We start from the raw sequence: 20,334 nt of genomic DNA, 5'->3' as shown, positions 1-20,334 counted from the left end.
GAAGGTTCTCATGCAACAGGGTGATCAAATTAAGGTCCTACATCTAGTTGCTGTGAGAGTACCAAATGGGCAGATTAACAGCACAGAGCTCTGTTGAAAGATGATTGACAATGTATGCATTCTATAAAAGACATAGAGTAGATATAAGGTTGGTTTTCGGATGTCAACTCTCACCCTCTAGAGGTGCCTCTGTGCCAATGCCACGGAATTCTGTACATTCTGTGCTGTCCAGTTTGGCTGGTTTCAAGGCCTCATGACTGCCTGTGTGCTGTATGTATCCTATTTGGCCAGTGTCTAGGATTATCACTGTGACCAGAGCTTGTGAAAAACAGCCTTTCTACCATCCCAACACTCTCTCTCTACACTCTCTCTCTCTACACTCTCTCTCTCTACACGCTCTCTCTCTCCCTTCTCTCTCTCTCCCCCCTCTCTCTCTCTTCCTCTCTCTCTCTCTCTCCCTTCTCTCTCTCTCTCCCCCCTCTCTCTCTCTTCCTCTCTCTCTCTCTCTCTCTCTCTCTCTCTCTCTCTCTCTCTCTCACTCTCTCTCTACACTCTCTCTCCCCCTCCCTCTCTCTCTCTCTACACTCTCTCTCTCTACACACTCTCTCTCTACACACTCTCTCTCTCCCCCTCTCACTCTCTCTCGCTCTCTCTACATGCTCTCTCTCTCCCCCTACACGCTCTCTCTCTCTTCCCCCTCTCTCTCTCTCTCTCTCTCTCTCTCTCTCTCACGCTATCTCTCGCTCTCTCTCTCCCCCTCTCTCTACACTCTCTCTCCCCCTCTCTCTCTCTCTCTCTCTCTCTCTCTCTCTCTCTCTCTCTCTCTCTCTCTCTCTCTCTCTCTCTCTCTCTCTCTCTCTCTCTCTCTCTCTCTCTCTCTCTCTCTCTCTCTCTCTCTCACTCTCTCTCTCTCACTCTATCTACACTCTCTCCCCTCCCTCTCTCTCTCTCTACACACTCTCTCTCCCCCTCTCGCTCTCTCTCTCTCTACATGCTCTCTCTCCCCCTACACGCTCTCTCTCTCCCCCTCTCTCTCTCTCTCTCTCTACACACTCTCTCTCTCTCTCACACTCTCTCTCGCTCTCTCTCTCCCCCTCTCTCTACACTCTCTCTCCCCTCCCTCTCTCTCTCTCTCTCTCTCTCTCTCTCTACACACTCTCTCTCCCCCTATCTCTCTCTCTTTCTCTCTCTCTCTCTCCCGGGCAACTTTGGCCTCTGGATGACAGCTCTGAAAGGCTCAGCTAGTTTCTGAAAATCGATTCCCCTCACATGGCTGTGTTCTGTTTTTCACAACAACACAAAACCGGCCCAGACTTAACATGAAAAAATAAAATAATTCCACAGCGCAAGGTCCCATGTTCTCTCTTTTCCAGACAATTACGTGTTCTCTCTCGCTCTCTCTCCTCCGTTTCCTCTCTCTCTCTCATCCACCTTGGATTTCTCCTGTTGAACCCTCTCGACCTAGTCGAGAGAGAGAGAGAGAGAGAGAGAGAGAGAGAGAGAGAGAGAGAGAGAGAGAGAGAGAGAGAGAGAGAGAGAGAGAGAGAGAGAGAGAGAGAGAGAGAGAGAGAGAGAGAGAGAGAGAGAGAGAGAGAGAGAGAGAGAGACCACCGGGTTTACTGTAGCTCCTCTGGAGCTCCTGCATGATGACAGATGAAGATAAAGAAACCACTATTAAAAAGGGGATGGGTTTGTGTTCTTTATACTGGGCACGTGCAGAACGTTGACTGGGAAATGGCGAAAAGGGAGGGGAGGAGCTTGGGAGAAGACGTGGGAGGGCACACAATGGGTGGGTGGGGCTTTTGGGTTTGGCTTGCCAACAACATTTTTTTTTGTGTGTGTGCAAAACACGGGTAGCAAAAAGTAATGACAGCACAGAGGGAGAGAGACAGAGAGAGACCGACAGACAGAGAGAGAGAGACCGGGAGACAGAGAGAGACAGAGAGAGAGACAGAGAGACATAAAGAGAGAGAAAAATACCTCGCTGAAAGATGGCCAAGCCTGATTATGTTCTGAAAAGTAGCTCTGTTCAGGCTTTTGTGGGACAAGCATGTGAACAGAGAGGGACACGGACGAAACAAGGTCTGCGTCCCAAATGGCACCCTATTCCCTATACAGTGCACCACTTTTGACCAGGGGCCATAAGGTTCTGGTCTAAAAGTAGTGCACTGGGGAACAGAATGCCACTTGGGACACATACAGCGTTTTCCAGCATCATTTTGCCCTCATCTCGTCTCCCCAGAGTGAAACCTGAGTTATCCAGGGAAGAGATATAGTGAGAGTGAGCTAGTCAGATCTATGTGTGGATAAGATGACATGTCTCGTCAGAACTGAACATGTGAGGCAGAAGCCGCTCTAGGTGGATGGCGATGATGGATGGACTTGCGATGTTATGATAGGATTGTCCAATGATGATAGAACTGAACACTCATACACTTCATGTTCTGTCGATGGGTTTCCATCTGGATTGGTTGATGAGTTCACATATTTATGGGTGCTCTCAAATGTGCATGTATCTAGGCCAGTGGTTCCCAAACTGTAGGTCGGGGTCCACTCGTGGGTCGTGACATTGCACAAATACTTTTGGTTTTTAAATACAATTTTGGGATGGAAAAAGGCTTTCAGTGTAAACTTAAACAACTAAAACCAAATAGAAAGTATGTAGAAAAGATAATGGACTGACTATATATGCTGTATATCTATATATATGTTTATAATAGCCTAAATTCTTTGAGAACTTACAATCAACCAAATAAAAGCTAGACAATCAGACCCCCATTCACGTTGTTATGTTTAAGCATAATAACACAGCATATGTCAAAATGTGTAGAATTGCAGAAAATGTGCTTAAAACGGCTATGTTGTCTCTCTGCTCCATGGCAAAATGTATAGATTTGAAGAAAAATTGACTTCAAAACTGCAAAATTTCATTTCAGCCCTATGGTGTAGAATTACAGGAAATTTGCTTTAAAACTGAGAAATGTTCTCTCCACTGCCAGGATGATATTTTCAACGACATTTTGAACTATGTTTTCTGTGCATGTTTTTCACCACTCAACCCTTATGGTGGGTCAGGCATCAAAGGATACCTCAATTGGTGGGTCAGGCATCAAAGGACACCTCAATTGGTGGGTCAGACTTCAAAACACACCTCAATTGGTGGGTCACGAATCAAATGACACCTCAATTGGTGGGTCAGGCTTCAAAACACACCTCAATTGGTGGGTCACGAATCAAAGGACACCTCAATTGGTGGGTCAGGCTTCAAAACACACCTCAATTGGTGGGTCACGAATCAAAGGACACCTCAATTGGTGGGTCAGGCTTCAAAACACACCTCAATTGGTGGGTCGCGAATAGAGGTCGACCGATTAATCGGAATGGCCGATTAATTAGGACCGATTTCAAGTTTTCATAACAATCAAAAATCTGTATTTTTGGGCACCGATTTTTTTAAAATATTTTTTTATACCTTTATTTAACTAGGCAAGTCAGTTAAGAACACATTATTTTCAATGATGGCCTAGGAACGGTGGGTTAACTGCCTCGTTCAGGGGCAGAACGACAGATTTTCACCTTGTCAGCTCGGGGGATCCAATCTTGCAACCTTACAGTTAACTAGTCCAAACCAATAATGACCTGCCTCTCTCTCGTTGCACTCCACAAGGAGACTGCCTGTTACGCAAATGCAGTAAGCCAAGGTAAGTTGCTAGCTAGCATTAAACTTATCTTATAAAAAACAATCAAACATAATCACTAGTTAACTACACATCTAGAGTGTCCTGCGTTGCATATAGTGTCCTGACTGAGCATACACGTATCTAAGTATCTGACTGAGCGGTGGTAGGCAGAAGCAAGCGCGTAAACATTCATTCAAACAGCACTTTTGTGCGTTTTGCCAGCAGCTCTTCGTTGTGCGTCAAGCATTGCGCTGTTTATGACTTCAAGCCTATCAACTCCAGAAATGAGGCTGGTGTAACCTAAGTGAAATGGCTAGCTAGTTAGTGCGCGCTAATAGCGTTTCAAATGTCACTCGCTCTGAGCCTTCTAGTCGTTGTTCCCCTTGCTCTGCATGGGTAACGCTGCTTCAATGGTGGCTGTTGTCGTTGTGTTGCTGGTTCGAGCCCAGGGAGGAGCGAGGAGAGTGACGGAAGCTATACTGTTACACTGGCAATACTAAAGTGCCTATAAGAACATCCAATAGTCAAAGGTTAATGAAATACAAATGGAATAGAGGGAAATAGTCTTATAATACCTATAATAACTACAACCTAAAACTTCTTACCTGGGAATATTGACGACTCATGTTAAATGGAACCACCAGCTTTCATATGTTCTCATGTTCTGAGCAAGGAACTGAAACATTAGCTTTCTTACATGGCACATATTGCACTTTTACTTTCTTCCCCAACACTTTGTTTTTGCATTATTTAAACTAAATTGAACATGATTCATTATTTACTTGAGGCTAAATTGATTTTATTGATGTATTATACTAAGTTAAAATAAGTGTTCATTCAGTATTGTTGTAATTGTCATTATTACAACAACAACAAAAAAATGGCCGATTAATCGGTATCGGCTTTTTTGGTCCTCCAATAATCGGTATCGGCATTGAAAAATCATAATCGGTCTACCTCTAGTCACGAATCAAAGGACACCTTAATTGGTGGGTCACAGAACAACAACAAAAAGGTTTGTGAACCCCTGAGGTGTCCTTTTATTCGACACAGTAGTAGTAGCTCACTTTTGAGTCTATTATCAGTGTGCATTTGTGTGTTACTTGTGTCCGTGTGAGTGAGTCAATTGGAAGAGTTATGTCCTAGAGACCTAGAGAAAAGATCTGACCTAGAAAACAGATCTGATCTAGAGAACAGATCTGACTTAGAGAACAGATCTGACCTAGAGAACAGATTTGACCTAGAGAACAGATTTGACCTAGAGAACAGATCTGACCTAGAGAACAGATTTGACCTAGAGAACAGATTTGACCTAGAGAACAGATCTGACCTAGAGAACAGATTTGACTTTGAGAACAGATCTGACCTAGAGAACAGATTTGACCTAGAGAACAGATCTGACCTAGAGAGCATGTAGCATGGATTGTCTGCGTGTGTGTGTGATCTGCGTGCATACTATATGTGTGTGTTGGTAACTAACACACACATATGCACCGTGGAGGGAGGGAGGGAGGGAGCTGAAGTGGCGTTCTACATCACTGTCATCACTGGCAATCTGTTTCAGCACGTCCACACACTGGCTGCACACATGCTACAGATATCACCGTGCCAAGTCCTGCTTATTATCCCAGGAACCTACTCCTGGCTTTTTAACCTCGTAATAGTATTGATTTCTTGGTTGGCTGTAAGAAAGGACTGTAAGGAATGACTCTATGATTTGCGGACAGAGGATGTGGCAACAATGTGTTGTGTTGTACTGTAGGTCTTATCTGTAGTTCACATCAGAATGGAAAACAGTATTAAAACATGATTCACTTCAACTCTGAAGGACAGCTTACAGCATGTACAGGCTTCATGGCACCACTACTGCCTTTGGGGTTTAATGAATACTATAGGCACGTCAGTGTTTCCCCTATATACAAAATCGTTGCCGCCACGCCACTGATTTAAAAGAAATGTAAAAATGTTTTTTTTAAACATACAGTGACCTCATAAATAGTATCCGGCGCCGACAGAGATGGCCACCTCGCTTCGCGTTCCTAGGAAACTATGCAGTTTTTTGTTTTTTTACGTGTTATTTCTTACATTAGTACCCCAGGTCATCTTAGGTTTCATTACATACAGTCGAGAAGAACTACTGAATATAAGATCAGCGTCAACTCACCATCAGTACGACCAAGAATATGTTTTTCGCGACGCGGATCCTGTGTTCTGCCTTTCAAACAGGACAACGGAATGGATCCCATGCAGCGACCCAAAAAAACGACTCAGAAAAAGAGGGAAACGAGGCGGTCTTCTGGTCAGACTCCGGAGGCGGGCACATCGTGCACCACTCCCTAGCATTCTTCTCGCCAATGTCCAGTCTCTTGACAACAAGGTTGATGAAATCCGAGGAAAGGGTAGCATTCCAGAGGGACATCAGAGACTGTAACGTTCTTTGCTTCACAGAAACATGGCTCACTGGAGAGATGCTATCGGAGTCGGTGCAGCCAACGGGTTTCTCCACGCATCGTGCCGACAGAAACAAACATCTTTCTGGTAAGAAGAGGGGCGGGGGCGTATGCCTTATGGCTAACGAGACATGGTGTGATGTAAGAAACATAACAGGAACTCAAATCCTTCTGTACACCTGATTTAGAATTCCTCACAATCAAATGTCGACCACATTATCTACCAAGAGAAATCTCTTCGATTATAATCACAGCCGTATATATCCCCCCCAAAGCAGACACATCGATGGCTCTGAACAAACTTTATTTGACTCTTTGCAAACTGGAATCCATTTATCCGGAGGCTGCATTCATTGTATCTGGGGATTTTAACAAGACTAATCTGAAAACAAGACTCCCTAAATTTTATCAGCATATCGATTGCGCAACCAGGGGTGGAAAAACCTTGGATCATTGTTACTCTAACTTCCGCGACGCATATAAGGCCCTGCCCCGCCCTCCTTTCGGAAAAGCTGACCACGACTCCATTTTGTTGATCCCTGTCTACAGACAGAAACTAAAACAAGAGGCTCCTACGCTGAGGTCTGTCCAACGCTGGTCCGACCAAGCTGACTCCACACTCCAAGACTGCTTCCATCACGTGGACTGGGATATGTTTCGTATTGCGTCAGATAACAATATTGACGAATACGCTGATTCGGTGTGCGAGTTCATTAGAACGTGCGTTGAAGATGTCATTCCCATAGCAACGATTAAAACATTCCCTAACCAGAAACCGTGGATTGATGGCAGCATTCGGGTGGAACTGAAAGCGCGAACCACTGCTTTTAATCAGGGCAAGGTGACTGGTAACATGACCGAATACAAACAGTGCAGCTATTCCCTCCGCAAGGCTATCAAACAAGCTAAGCGTCAGTACAGAGACAAAGTAGAATCTCAATTCAACGGCTCAGACACAAGAGGCATGTGGCAGGGTCTACAGTCAATCACGGACTACAAGAAGAAATCCAGTCCAGTCACGGACCAGGATGTCTTGCTCCCAGGCAGACTAAATAACTTTTTTTGCCCGCTTTGAGGACAATACAGTGCCACTGACATGGCCTGCAACGAAAACATGCGGACTCTCCTTCACTGCAGCCGAAGTGAGTAAGACATTTAAACGTGTTAACCCTCGCAGGGCTGCAGGCCCAGACGGCATCCCCAGCCGTGCCCTCAGAGCATGCGCAGACCAGCTGGCCGGTGTGTTTACGGACATATTCAATCAATCCCTATACCAGTCTGCTGTTCCCACATGCTTCAAGAGGGCCACCATTGTTCCTGTTCCCAAGAAAGCTAAGGTAAATGAGCTAAACGACTACCGCCCCGTAGCACTCACTTCCGTCATCATGAAGTGCTTTGAGAGACTAGTCAAGGACCATATCACCTCCACCCTACCTGACACCCTAGACCCACTCCAATTTGCTTACCGCCCAAATAGGTCCACAGACGATGCAATCTCAACCACACTGCACACTGCCCTAACCCATCTGGACAAGAGGAATACCTATGTGAGAATGCTGTTCATCGACTACAGCTCGGCATTCAACACCATAGTACCCTCCAAGCTCGTCATCAAGCTCGAGACCCTGGGTCTCAACCCCGCCCTGTGCAACTGGGTACCGGACTTCCTGAAGGGCCGCCCCAGGTGGTGAGGGTTGGCAACAACATCTCCACCCCGCTGATCCTCAACACTGGGGCCCCACAAGGGTGCGTTCTGAGCCCTCTCCTGTACTCCCTGTTCACCCACGACTGCGTGGCCACGCACGCCTCCAACTCAATCATCAAGTTTGCGGACGACACAACAGTGGTAGGCTTGATTACCAACAACGACGAGACGGCCTACAGGGAGGAGGTGAGGGCCCTCGGAGTGTGGTGTCAGGAAAATAACCTCACACTCAACGTCAACAAAACTAAGGAAATTATTGTGGACTTCAGGAAACAGCAGAGGGAACACCCCCCTATCCACATCGATGGAACAGTAGTGGAGAGGGTAGCAAGTTTTAAGTTCCTCGGCATACACATCACAGACAAACTGAATTGGTCCACTCACACAGACAGCATCGTGAAGAAGGCACAGCAGCGCCTCTTCAACCTCAGGAGGCTGAAGAAATTCGACTTGTCACCAAAAGCACTCACAAACTTCTACAGATGCACAATCGAGAGCATCCTGGCAGGCTGTATCACCGCCTGGTACGGCAACTGCTCTGCCCACAACCGTAAGGCTCTCCAGAGGGTAGTGAGGTCTGCACAACGCATCACCAGGGGCAAACTACCTGCCCTCCAGGACACCTACACCACCTGATGTTACAGGAAGGCCATAAAGATCATCAAGGACAACAACCACCCGAGCCACTGCCTGTTCACCCCACTATCATCCAGAAGGCGAGGTCAGTACAGGTGCATCAAAGCTGGGACCGAGAGACTGAAAAACAGCTTCTATCTCAAGGCCATCAGACTGTTAAACAGCCACCACTAACATTGAGTGGCTGCTGCCAACACACTGACACTGACACTGACTCAACTCCAGCCACTTTAATAATGGGAGTTGATGGGAAATTATGTAAATATATCACTAGCCACTTTAAACAATGCTACCTTATATAATGTTACATACCCTACATTATTAATCTCATATGCATACGTATATGCTGTACTCTATATCATCGACTGCATCCTTGTGTAATACATGTATCACTAGCCACTTTAACTATGCCACTTTGTTTACATACTCATCTCATACGTATATACTGTACTCGATATCATCACTCATTCATATATCTTTATGTACATATTCTTTATCCCCTTACACTGTGTATAAGACAGTAGTTTTGGAATTGTTAGTTAGATTACTTGTTGGTTATTACTGCATTGTCGGAACTAGAAGCACAAGCATTTCGCTACACTCGCATTAACATCTGCTAACCATGTGTATGTGACAAATACAATTTGATTTGATTTAAAGTATTCCCACCCCTTGACTTTTTCCACATTTTGTTATTTTACAGCCTGAATAGAAAATGGATTAAATTTAGATTTTTTGGGGGTCACCGGCCTAAACACATTACCCCATAATGTCAAAATGGGATCATGTTTTTAGACTTTGTTACAATTGAATTAAATATGAAAAGCTGAGTGAATAAGTATTCAACCCCTTTGTTCTGACAAGCCTAAATAAGTTCAGGAGAAAAATGTGCTTAACAAGTCCCATAATAAGTTGCATGTATTCACTCTGTGTGCAATAATAGTGTTTAGCATGATTTTTGAATGACTACCTCAACTCTGTAACCCACCCATACAGTTATCTATAAAGTCCCTCAGTTGAGCAGTGAATTTCAAACAGATTCAACCACAAAGACCAGGGAGGTTTTCCAATGCCTCACAAGGAAGGGCACCTATTGGCAGATGGGTAAACAAAACAAAAAAAGCAGGCATTGAATAACCCTTTGAGCATGGTGAAGTTATTAAATACCCTTTCGGTGGTATATCAATACACCCAGTCACTACAAGGATACAGGCGTCCTTCCTAACTCAGTTGCTGGAAAGGAAGGAAACCATTCAGCGATTTCACTGAGGCCAATGGTGACTTTAAAACAGTTACAGAGTTTAATGGCTGTGATAGGAGAAAACTGATAATAGATCAACAACATTGTAGTTATTCCACAATAATATCCTAGTTGACAGAGTGAAAAGAAGGAAGCCTGTACAGAATACAACTATTTTAATATTAATATTTTAGATAATGTGACAAAGCAATTCATTTTTTGTCCTGAATAGAAAGGTGTTATGTTTGAGCCGAATCCAGTACAAACACTTTACTGAGTACCACTCTCCATATTCTCAAGCATAGTGGTGACTGTATCATGTTATGGGTATGCTTGTAATCGTTAAGGACTGAGGCGTTTTTCAGGATAAGAAAGAAAGGAAATGGAGCTAAGCACAGGCAGAATCCTAGAGGAAAACCTGGTACAATCTACTTTCCTGGAGGCGAAAGAAACGCACAAGAACAAGTTATAAATAACTGCGTTAGTGGAGCACGTGATAACAGCTTTGATTGGGATCTGTTTCCCTGTTTGGCGGTGTTTGAACGATCTACATTTGGAATTGCTATTGCGTTGAGCACAGCCACTACACTTAGTAGTTGCCATCCGGTAGAGGTGCAAATAGGCGCTGTGCGGGGTTATTTTACCAACCCCAAAATACTTCAAATGTTGCTCCGTCACAAAGCATGGCAATAGAGCTGGTGAGCATTCATAGGATAATTAACAGAAAAGGAAAGCAATGAGAAAACATTCACACAAAACACACCATGGAGAAAAGACTGAGAGGAGAGATAGGGGAGTAATAACAAGCATGATAAAATGAGGGGAGCAGAGGAAAAGGAAAAGTGGGAATTCAGGAGAAAGGGCGATGAAAATGTGAGACAAACCGAGTGAGAGGGAGGGAGAGAAAGGCAGGAGATGTTTAGGGGAAAGTTAGTGGCCCAGTGGGGGGTTGCTGCAGAGTTCAGGCTCTATGGCCAGGGAGGAAGGGGAGGAGGCAGGGAGGCAGGGACCTGGCCTGGGTCACAAGCAGTATGGAGTATGTGTATTAAATGTCCAAACACACTGTGTGGAGAGAGTTTTTTTTGTTGCATGGGGCATTATAAAACTTTGCATACTTTTACTAACTTTGTGTAGCGCTTAGAAACGGAGAAGTCAGGATTATTGGTCTGAATTATGAGCTCAAAACACAGTGAAAGAAATGTCAAAGTGGGAGAAAGTTGGTGAGAGAGCCTGCAAATCAAATGTACTCAATAAGGGCAGTTATTAAGTGTGGGTTGGTCGATTACAAAATGTTTTCTTTTATTCTTTGAAAGATGACGACATAGGTTTAGTCAGCGTCAACCCTTAGATGTGTGGATGGTTTGGCATGTTTCTGCCTGTTTGACAGGTGATTGATGGGGGGACCAGTCATCGTTTCCAGGAAAAAGAGTTGTGAGAAGCAGTCTTCTGGTAACAACATGTTACTCAAGAGCCATTATTGTAAAAGTAGGAGGGAGAAGTAGACATAAAGAAAGAGAAAGAAATAAAAATGACCTTCACAGGACCATCAATGTCTGTAAAAAGAAACTACTAGAAAACTGAATGTAACGGGGTGCGTACTGGCAGCAGAGAAGTCAGGCGCAGGAGAGAGAGAACTGATTTACAACGGTGTCGTTTAATAAACATAAAAACCACCGTAAACAATCAATGAATGGGTCAAACAAAACCCGTTATCCACCAGCATAACGTGCACAAACACTACAAGAAACAATTCCGGACAAGGACATGGGGGAAACAGAGGGTTAAATACACAACATGTAATTGATGGAATTAAAACCAGGTGTGAGGGAAGACAAGACAAAACCAATGGAAAATGAAAGGTGGATCGGCGATGGCTAGAAGGCCGGTGACGTCGACTGCCGATGTAACGGATGTGAAACGGCTAGCTTAACGCCGCCCCAACTAGAAGAGGGACCGACGGAAGTCGTGACACTTAAAGCAGGGATCATCAACTAGATTCAGCCGCGAGACAATTATTTTCTTGAGTTGATTGTCAGGGGGCTGGAACATAATTACAAATAATTTGTATCCTGCAAATTGACCACAAGATGCCCAAACAGTTATAATATTTGAAAAAATAAGATATTTTAAAACCTTGCTTACATTTGTATACTGTCCCATGTGTGTTTTATGTGTGGGAATACTTGGGAACAGATTTCCAAACGTAAAATAACTTGGAGACGTTTTCCTGGTGTTTTTACAGAGTTTTTTTGTCCAACCAGGAGTAAAAAGATTAAATGTTGAGATGTTTTTGCTCAAAAATGTAGAGGGGCCGAATAAAACCATTTGTGGGCTAAATTCAGGCTACGGGATGCCAGTTGAGGAACCCTGACTTAAAGGTTAGGTATTGCAGTAGCGGTGAGTGAGTAAAATCCCTGGGGAAGCCAAGTCAGAAAAAAGCCATATTACAACCTATGTGTTGGGATAATTGCATCGTTTGTTCTATAACTTCTTAGTTCATATGCCATGTGACCGTGATAACAAACAGTTAGGGGCAGCAGGGTAGCCGAGTGGTTAGAGTGTTGGACTAGTAACCGAAAGGTTGCAAGTTCAAATCCCCGAGCTGACATGGTACAAATCTGTTGTTCTGCCCCTGAACAGGCAGTTAGCCCACTGTTCCTAGGCCGTCATTGAAAAAAAGAACTTGTTCTTAACTGCCTAGTTAAATAAAGGTAGATAAATAAATAAATAAATAAATAAATAAATAAATTACATGACTTACAGCATGGTCACGTAAGTTAATGTTTCCAACATTTTCGGACTAGTAAACAACTATGGATTTAGAACCACAGAGAGTTACCGCAAGTCGCAAAGAAAACAGGAGCTGCCTCCAATATTCCAGCACCCTTTCAACATCATCAAATCACCTATGCTCTAATACGGTGACAGCTAAAACATACCACAAACGATTTAGTCCAATCAACATAGGGTAAATATGGTCTGTCTGTCTGTCTGTCTGTCTGTCTGTCTGTCTGTCTGTCTGTCTGTCTGTCTGTCTGTCTGTCTGTCTGTCTGTCTGTCTGTCTGTCTGTCTGTCTGTCTGTCTGTCTGTCTGTCTGTCATGACTGTCTGTCTGTCTGTTGTCTGTCTGTCTGTCTGTCTGTCTGTCTAAATGTCTGTCTGTCTGTCTATCTGTCTGGTAAATCTGTCTGTCTGTCTGTCTGTCTGTCTGTCTGTCTGTCTGTCTGTCTGTCTGTCTGTCTGTGTGTGTGTGTGTGTGTGTGTGTGTGTGTGTGTGTGTGTGTGTGTGTGTGTGTGTGTGTGTGTGTGTGTGCATTTGTGCAAGTAGAAAAAAACTGGTTGATTCACCCTACTTGTAGAGAAACGCCAATGCCATCCTCCTCTATTTCATGTTGACAAAACAGTCTACGACTCTGTCATAAAGAACACACTTAAATGTAGGCCAGGTAGTTAACATTTACCTACTACATTGAGCTACATATTGAACTTCCATCCTCTCAGGTCGTAGAATGTATGAATTAATGGTTGGGTCAGAATCAGCGTTATAATCATTGGCCTGTACAGAGAATAAAGTAAAACCACAAGTCCAAATCCCTATCTCCATCCATGGCTAATTTAGAAAAGATACCATTTTAGCTTGCTAGCTAGCCACCGGAGGACAACAACACAATGATATGCAACAATTCAAGTTTTTGTTCTGTCAGTGACATTTTTCTCTCGATGTGATGTGATTAGAGTGAAGCCAAATCCAAACTGGCTTCCTTTGACACTTTTTTTTTGGTGGGCCAGGACCATTCACAGTTGAGCTCACTCAATTTAGCTCAACTCTGATTGGCTGATTGGCTATTTTATACTTTTTTATCAAGGGAGGCCAAATGCTCGCTGCTACTTGATTTTTTTTCTCCAATTTTTGAGGGAAGCCTGGCTTCCCCTGGCAACAGTGAATACGCTTCACTGAGGTATTGACTGGTGCCTTAGCATTCTGTCCTATAGAGATGTAGGTCCTGTAGTGTATATTGGCGGGGAATGCTTCTGCTCTATCACCACCTCAATGTTCTTTAGTTCCTGTCATAAACTCTCCTGCTTTATTACTTGACAATTATTTGAAGAAAGAGTCCAAAACTATTGATGTTCTTTACGGTTTGCTACTGCAAGAAAAGGGCTCTTTAACAGTGTGTGTGTGTGTGTGTGTGTGTGTGTGTGTGTGTGTGTGTGTGTGTGTGTGTGTGTGTGTGTGTGTGTGTGTGTGTGTGTGTGTGTGTGTGTGTGTGTGTGTGTGTGTGTGTGTGTGTGTGTGTGTGTGTGTGTGTGTGTGTGTGTGTACGCACGCATCCTGCCAACTTAAGAAAATAAATGATACAAGAGGCTTTTAAATCAATAAACAATTTAATCAATATCATTCCTTATAGCCCCTCTCCTGCCCCTCCCCCATACCTCCAAATGTGAAAACAAGGTTTGCTTCATGAAACAGGGAAAGGAGAAGAGTGAGGACTAAGTGAGGCTATATACAGGGGGTACCGGTACAGAGTCAATTTGGAGGCTATATACAGGGGGTACCGGTACAGAGTCAATGTGGAGGCTATATACAGGGGGTACCGGTACAGAGTCAATGTGGAGGCTATATACAGGGGGTACCGGTACAGAGTCAATGTGGAGGCTATATACAGAGTCAATGTGGAGGCTATATACAGGGGGTACCGGTACAGAGTCAATGTGGAGGCTATATACAGGGGGTACCGGTACAGAGTCAATGTGGAGGCTATATACAGGGGGTACCGGTACAGAGTCAATGTGGAGGCTATATACAGGGGGTACCGGTACAGAGTCAATGTGGAGGCTATATACAGGGGGTACCGGTACAGAGTCAATGTGGAGGCTATATACAGGGGGTACCGGTACAGAGTCAATGTGGAGGCTATATACAGGGGGTACCGGTACAGAGTCAATGTGGAGGCTATATACAGGGGGTACCGGTACAGAGTCAATGTGGAGGCTATACAGGGGGTACCGGTACAGAGTCAATGTGGAGGCTATATACAGGGGGTACCGGTACAGAGTCAATGTGGAGGCTATATACAGGGGGGTACCGGTACAGAGTCAATGTGGAGGCTATATACAGGGGGTACCGGTACAGAGTCAATGTGGAGGCTATATACAGGGGGTACCGGTACAGAGTCAATGTGGAGGCTATATACAGGGGTACCGGTACAGAGTCACAGAGTCAGGGGGTATGTGAGAGGCTATATACAGGGGGTACCGGTACAGAGTCAATGTGGAGGCTATATACAGGGGGTACAGAGTCAATGTGGAGACTATATACAGAGTCAATGTGGAGACTATATACAGAGTCAATGTGGAGGCTATATACAGGGGTACCGGTACAGAGTCAATGTGGAGGCTATATACAGGGGGTACCGGTAAAGAGTCAATGTGGAGGCTGTATACAGGGGGTACCGGTACAGAGTCAATGTGGAGGCTATATACAGGGGGTACCGGTACAGAGTCAATGTGGAGGCTATATACAGGGGTACCGGTACAGAGTCAATGTGGAGGCTATATACAGGGGGTACCGGTACAGAGTCAATGTGGAGGCTATATACAGGGGGTACCGGTACAGAGTCAATGTGGAGGCTATATACAGGGGGTACCGGTACAGAGTCAATGTGGAGGCTATATACAGGGGGTACCGGTACAGAGTCAATGTGGAGGCTATATACAGGGGTACCGGTACAGAGTCAATGTGGAGGCTATATACAGGGGGTACCGGTACAGAGTCAATGTGGAGGCTATATACAGGGGGTACCGGTACAGAGTCAATGTGAAGGCTATATACAGGGGGTACCGGTACAGAGTCAATGTGGAGGCTATATACAGGGGGTACCGGTACAGAGTCAATGTGCGGGGGCACCAGTTAGTCGAGGTAATTGAGGTAATATGTACATGTAGGTAGAGTTAAAGTGACTAATTTGTTGGTGATCTGGACGCCAAGGAACTTGAAGCTCTCAACCTGCTCCACTCTAGCCCCTACGATGAGAATGGAGGCGTGTTCGGTCCTTTGTCTTGATCACACTGAGGGAGAGGTTGTTATCCTGGCACCACACGGCCAGGTCTCTGACCTCCTCCCTGTAGGCTGTCTCATCGTTGTTGGTGATCAGGCCTACCAGGTGTTGTGTCATGGGCAAATTTAATGATGGTGTTGGAGTCGTGCCTGGCCATGCAGTCATGGGTGAACAGGGAGTACAGAAGAGGACTGAGCCCGCACACCTGAAGGGCCCCCGTTTTGATGATCAGCGTGGCAGATGTGTTGTTACCTACCCTTACCACCTGGGGGGTGGCCCGTCAGGAAGTCCAGGATCCAGTTGCAGAGGGAGGTGTTTAGTCCCGGGGTCCTTAGCTTTGTGATGAGCTTGGAGGGCACTATGGTGTTGAACGTTGAGCTGTAGTCATTGAATAGCATTCTCACATAGGTGTTCCTTTTGTCCAGGTGGGAAAGTGCAGTGTGGAGTGCAACAAAGATGGCATCATCTGTGGATCTGTTGGGGCGGTATGCAAATTGGAGTGGGTTTAGGATTTCTGGGATAATGGTGTTGATGTGAGCCATGACCAGACTTTCAAAGCACTTCACGGCTACAGACATGAGTGATACGGGTCGGTAGTCATTTAGGCAGGTTACCTTAGTGTTCTTGAGCACAGGGACTATGGTGGTCTGCTTGAAACATGTTGATATTACAGACTCAGTCAAGGACAGTTTGAAAATGTTGTTGAAGACACTTGCCAGTTGGTCAGCGTATACTCAGAGTACACGTCAGGGTAATCCGTCTGGCCCTGCGGCTTTGTGAATGTTGACCTTTAAAGGTTTAAAGGTCTTACTCACATCGGCTACATAGGGCGTAATAACACAGTCGTCTGGAACAGCTGATGCTCTCATGCATGCTTCAGTGTTGCTTGCCTTGTAGTGAGCATAGAAGTAATTTAGCACGTCTGGTTGGCTCATTTTACTGGGCAGTTAGCGGCTGTGCTTCCCTTTGTAGTCTGTAATAGTTTGCAGGTCCTGCCACATCCGAAAAGTGTTGGAGTCGGTGTAGTAGAATTCAATCTTAGTCCTGTATTGACACTTTGCCTGTTTGATGGTGTGTGTGTGTGTGTGTGTGTGTGTGTGTTGTGTGTGTGTGTGTGTGTGTGTGTGTGTGTGTGTGTGTGTGTGTGTGTGTGTGTGTGTGTGTGTGTGTGTGTGTGTGTGTGTGTTCGTGGATGCGTCTGTGTGTGTGCGTGCATGTGTGTGTTCGGGCATTCATGTGTGTATGTGACAGCTTAGGCTGTGTGTGTGCGTGTGTGTGTGTTTATGGAGAGAGCCCAGCAAGCCAGTAGCAGCACAGATTGACAGGAAATTGTGTTGTTGCTGCCTGATGGGTCGTACCACTTCCACCAGTCTGACAGGGGCGATGGATGTTCAGGCAGGGAGTGCACAGAGCATGAGCCCATTCTATGGAGAATACCTCCTCCTCATCCAATTGTATTGTGTTCAGTTGTTTGTTTTATGGGACAACCAGCCAGCGTCTGTCTACTGCTCAACAGTTGAACCAGTGTCAGTCTTATTTATTGATCATAGATTGGCTATTGATTCACTATACATCACTTTGCCTGTGTCCCAAATGGCACCCCATTGACTACTGTAATTAGTGGACTACTTTTGACCCCTTATTTGAGACATGGCCTGAGTGTAAATCATTTTGATTGCAGAGCAGGGTTGCAGGGTTTCTTTGAACGCTATATGGAAAGCTATAGTGAGTTGAAGGGAAGATGAAACTCTAATAGCTCAGACACACCGGTAAGATTGTCAAATGTTTGCCTGCAGTACTTAGCACCTCTGAACACTGTCGGCAGTCAATCTCTTTTGTGTTCACACAGCAACGACCTTGACGTCATCAGCCATTCAGCCTTGTTAAAATACTCCAAACCAGAAGGTGGCAGTAGCGTTGTTTGGTAATGCATGTCTGTATATGTTGCTTAGTCTTTGTTTATTAGCTAGCTGCGCTAATGTTTCTATTTTGTAGAATGCCCTTGTTGATACTAGCCAGATGGCCACAGCTAGATAACTACCTAGCAAGATGAAGAATAAACAATTGAATTAACTCTCCATAATCCCATACTGTCACTGCCAGCCCATAGACAAATGTTTAGCTAGCTAGTTGACGTTAGCATATTCACTAGTAAGCACAATATAGACTATATATACAAAAGTATGTGGTCACCCCTTCAAATTAGTGGATTCAGCTATTTCAGCCACAACGGGTGTATAAAATTAAGCACACCACCATGCGATCTCCATAGACAAACATTGGCAGTAGAATGACTTTCAGCGTGGCACTGTCATAGGATACCACCTTTCCAAAAAGTTAGTTCGTCACATTTCTGCCCTGATAGAACTGTCCCGGTCAACTGTAAGTGCTGTGATTGTGAAGTGGAAACATCTAGGAGCAACAACGGCTCAGCCGTGAAGTGGTAGGCCACACAAGCTCACAGAATGGGAGCGGTTTCAACACTCACTACCAAGTTCCAAACTGCCTTTGGAAGCAACGCCAGCACAAGAAATGCTCGTTGGGAGCTTCATGAAATGGGTTTCCACGGCCGACCAGCCGCACACGTGCCTAAGATCACAATGCCAAGCGTCGGCTGGAGAGGTGTAAATATTGCCCACATTGGATTCTGGAGCAGGGGAAACACGTTCTCTGGAGTGATGAATCACACATCACCATCTGGGAGTCTGACGGACGAATCTGGGTTTGGCAGATGCCATGAGAATGCTACCTGCCCCAATGCATAGTGCCAACTGTTAAGTTTGGTGAAGGAGGAAAAATGGACTGGGGCTGTTTTTCATGGTTCGGGTTAGGCCCCTTAGTTCCAGTGAAGGGAAATCTTAACGCTACATCATACAATGACATTCTAGGAAATTCTGTGGTTCCAACTTTGTGGCAACAGTTTGGGGAAGTCCTTTCCTGTTTCAGCATGACAATAACCCTGTGCACAAAGTGAGGTCAATACAGAAATGGTTTGTCGAGAACAGTGTGGAAGAACTTGACTGGCCTGCACAGAGCCATGACCTCAACCCCATCGAACACCTTTGGGATGAATTGGAACGCATACTGCGAGCCAGGCCTACTCGCCCAACATCATTACCCGACCTCACTAATACTCTTGTGGCTGAATGGAAGCAAGTCCCCTCAGAAAAGTTCCAACATTGAGTGGAAAGCCTTCCCAGAAGAGTGGCGGCTGTCATGGCAGCAAAGAGGGGACCAACTCCATTTGTCACTCCTGTTGGGGGTTCTTGCTCTCTGATCGGCTCAAATTCAAGTTGTTGGTCACCGACGAGCATTCCGATTCTACAAGTAGAAACTGCAGGTTTGTCGTTACTGGGCGGGCACGCAGCAGGTACCGCGTTTGTTCTAGCGAGAGAAGAAACGGCCTCCCGCTGTGATAAGTACCTATAGGCAGTCTATCCGCAGTGAGCTTCTCGTGTTCTTCATGCTTTAGGAATGTTGACTGGTGGTTTAGAACGTGAGGCATAACTTGTGTGTCTGTGTCTGGTGGTGCAATTACCTTTCAGGTGTGTCATGTCGACACGACACATCGTCTGTTAAGAGACCTTTTATGGAAATCCTTTATTTGTCTTCCGTGTTCATGCTAGTATTTTGTCCCAAGTACACATGTATACATCTTTGTAATGCCCTTTTATAATGTCTTGTAATACAACAAAAATGTGTTATGACACTAATGAAGCATTATATTAAAATCAAATGACAGTTTATTTGACGTGTATTTAACAGACGCCTCAGTACACTTGACCACACTTTTTTTTTAAATAGAAAGTGTCACCATTATTTTCCATGTTTATATCCATTCTTCTCTCTTATTTCCCTGAGTCTCCAGTTAGCTCCAGTTATATATTTGTTTTGACTTGAAGGAGGTCAGATGAGTTTGAGAGGAGTGTGTTCACTGCCAATCTCACAGTGTGTTTGTGTGTTTGTGTGTGTGTGTGTGTGTGTATTGAGGGTATTTATCTGACTTAATGCACTGAGGGGATTGAGCCACGCAGGCTCTCATTCATCACTGTTAAAGCACTGCCAGAGAGAGAGGGGAGGATAGAGAGAGAAAAAACAGAAAGAATGAGAAAAAAAGGGGAAGGAGAGACCGAAAGAGAGCGAGATGGAGAGAGAAGGGAAGGGAGAGGAGGAGAGAGGGAAAGGGGGAGTGAGCGAGAGAAACAGATAGACAAAAGGGAGGGATTTAGCCTGGCATCTGGGTTCAGCATAGTTCTCTCTCTCTCTCCCTCCCTCCCTTTTTCTCTCCCTCTCTCCCTCTCTCTTTCTCTGTGTCTGCCTGTCCAGACTTTAATATGGTTATGATTAGAGACGGGGGGTCAGGGAGGGAGGGAGGGGACTCATATTGGCTGCAGGGGAAATGGGGGAGGTGCAGTGCAAAGACAAATGGAGACAACCAACAGGAGGAGAGGGATCTGAATAGGGCAGAGGAGGAGAGAGGTTGTGTTTGTTTGCGTTCAGGCTGAAATATGAAACACAAAAGAGAGCCGTGGACAAAAAAGAGGAGTTGAGAAGAATGGAATAA

At 45.0% G+C, this 20,334-nt stretch overlaps 1 protein-coding gene across 6 annotated transcripts in view; it reads left to right on the top strand.

The window, feature by feature from the left end:
- Nucleotides 1–20,334, top strand: part of LOC124046078 (retinoic acid receptor gamma-A) — a 93,064-nt gene that overhangs the window by 40,778 nt on the left and 31,952 nt on the right. The window lies entirely within an intron of this gene.

This window comes from Oncorhynchus gorbuscha, linkage group LG10, assembly GCF_021184085.1.
Source record: "Oncorhynchus gorbuscha isolate QuinsamMale2020 ecotype Even-year linkage group LG10, OgorEven_v1.0, whole genome shotgun sequence".
Lineage (NCBI taxonomy): Eukaryota > Metazoa > Chordata > Actinopteri > Salmoniformes > Salmonidae > Oncorhynchus > Oncorhynchus gorbuscha.
Note: the sequence above shows the minus strand (reverse complement) of the source record. Positions and strands in the feature narration are given on the sequence as shown.